This window comes from Pinus tabuliformis, chromosome 3_1, assembly GCF_031772625.1.
Source record: "Pinus tabuliformis cultivar Carrire ecotype Pingquan chromosome 3_1, CPIR1, whole genome shotgun sequence".
NCBI classification, from domain to species: Eukaryota; Viridiplantae; Streptophyta; class Pinopsida; order Pinales; family Pinaceae; genus Pinus; species Pinus tabuliformis.
This window is the reverse complement of record NC_142301.1, coordinates 322777098-322780036: the sequence shown is the minus strand read 5'-3', so window position 1 is coordinate 322780036 and position 2939 is coordinate 322777098.

Below are 2939 nucleotides of genomic sequence, written 5' to 3'. Positions count from 1 at the left end.
TTCACTGCTGACCAATGTTCTTTACCCGGATTTGCCATATACCTGCTGACAACCCCAACTGCATGTGAAATATCTGGTCGAGTACAAACCATCGCATACATCAAACATCCTACTACATTGGCATATGGAATTCGAGACATATAATCCTTTTCTTCATCTGTATTAGGACATAAACTAGAAGAAAGCTTAAAATGGGAAGCTAAAGGGACTGACACAGGCTTCACATTGTTCATACCAAACCTCACAAGTATTTTCTCAATATACTTTTGTTGTGATAGCCACAGCTTACCATTGCTCCTGTCTCTGAAAATCTCCATGCCTAAAATCTGTCTTGCTGCTCCTAGATCTTTCATATCAAACGTCGTTGCCATCTGAGTCTTCAACCTGTTGATTTATTCACTGCTTTTGCTTGCTAAAATCATATTGTCAACATACAACACTAAGATAATGAACATGCCATTACTTAACTGCTTAAAGTAAACACAATTATCATATTCACTTCTTATATATTTTTGACTCAACATGAAAGAATCAAATTTCTTGTACCACTGTCGAGGCGACTGCTTCAGACCATACAATAAATTCTTGAGCTTGCAGACAAATTTCTTATTGTGATGCTGAAAAAACCCTTCCGGTTGTTCCATATAAATTTCCTCATCTAAATCACCATGTAAAAATGCAGTCTTAACATCTAGTTGCTGTAATTCTAAATCAAGCAAAGCAACTAACGCTAACACAATTCTAATTGAAACAATTTTAACAACTGGTGAAAATATCTCATGAAAGTCTATGCCAGCTTTCTGAGAAAATCCTTTTGCAACTAGCCTTGCTTTGTATCTGTCCTCTGAATCATTCACACCCCATTTCACCTTGAAAACCCATTTACATCCCACAGTTTTCTTGCCTTTCGGAAGTTCAACCAAATCCCATGTGCCATTCTTACCTAAGGCCATCATTTCTTCCTTCATGGCTGCTTTCCATTTGTCACTCTTTGAACCTTCTACAGCTTCCTGATAACACAAAGGTTCATCATCATTAGCAGTCAAAGCAACTGAAGTAACATAATCATCATACCTTCTCGGAGGACGTTTGATCCTTGTAGACCTCCTTTATGATGTTTCTGGTGCTTCCACAATTGGCTGTCTACCATCTGTAGGAACTTCTTCATGATCGCCATCTGAGACCTGTTCATGACCTCCATCTGAACCCTGTTCATAATCTGATTCTGAAACCTGTTCATGACTAGAATCTAAACTATGGTCGTCATGACTGTCATTAGAAGTGCTGTCAAACTGAATGTGCTGGAAATCAGATACATCATCCTGTTTCAATTTATTATCTACATCTAACTATACAAGAGGGGATTCATCAAACTTTACATCTCTGTTGATGATGATTTTGCGGGTAGTAGGATCCCACAATCTAAATCCCTTTGTTCCATCACCATACCCAACAAAGATATACCTTTTTGATTTTGGATCTAATTTAGTTCGCTGATGTTTAGGCACTAGAGCATATGCATCACAACCAAACACTCTGAGTTTAGAATAATCACAAGGGTGTCCTTTCCATACCTCTTGAGGAATCTTGCAACCTATCGCTGTCGATGGCGATCGATTTATCACATAACAAGCTGTAGCCACCGCTTCTGTCCACAACTCCTTCTGCAAACCAGCATTACTCAGCATACTCCTTGCTCTCTCCAAAAGAGTCATGTTCATGCGTTCAGCAACTCCATTTTGTTGAGGAGTATACACAGTAGTCTTATGTCTCTCGATCCCTGCATCCTTGCAATAGTTTTCAAACTCCTTGGAAGTAAACTCATCACCATTGTCAGTTCTTAAACATTTTATAGTTCTGCGAGTGTTGTTTTCTACCAATGCTCTAAACTGCTTGAAAACAGTAAAAACATCAGACTTCCTTTTCAACATGTAGACCCATACTTTCCTAGAAAAGTCATCAATAAACGAGACAAAATACGACGAGCCACCATACGAGGTTGTAGGTGCTGGACCCCAAACATCTGAATGGATATAATCAAGTATTCCTTTACTAGTATGTTTGTATGTTTTAAACTTTTGTTTACTTTGTTTGCCAAACAAACAATGTTTACAGAAATCTAACTTTCCAGACCTTAGATTAGGAAGTAACTTGTGACCAGCCAAAATCTTTAACCCTCTTTCGCTCATATGGCCCAACCTCTGATGCCATAGGTGAATGGAACTATTGTCATGTTCAGACACCGTAGACACATGAACTGACCCTGTTCTTCCTTCTAACTGAAACAAATTTCCTACTTTCTTAGCTTTCATTACTAGTAAAATACCTTTGTAAATTTTCATTACTCCACCTTGAATGACAGTTTTATATCCATTTGTATCAAGTGCCCCCAGTGAAATTAGATTTTTTCTTAAATCTGGTACATGTCTTACATCAGTTAACATTTTGGTTGTCCCATCAAACATTTGCAGCTGTATACTCCCTATTCCCACAATATTAGATGTGACATCATTACCCATGTACACGACTCCATCATTCACTGATATATATGTCTTAAACCAGTCTCTATGAATACACATGTGGTTTGATGCACCAGAATCTAACAACCAATATTGATCATGATTTGACACATTAACTGATAAGACTTCGTCGCTCATACCTGAACCAGATGCTGAACCTGTATCAGTCGTGTTCGCTTCCTTCTTTTCTGTTGATGAAGCTTCTTTAGAAGTTTGTTGTTGCTTCCAGCAATCCTTCTTCAAATGCCCTGATTTGCCACAGAACCAGCACTTTACTTTACTCTTATTTCCTTTTGACTTTGAACGCGAATCGCTGCGCTTACCAGAGCGTCTTTCTCTAGAACGACCTCTAGCCATCATTGCCTCTGATGTAGAGGTGTCAGCATTCGACTGCTTCCTGGTCTCCTCGGACAACAAAGC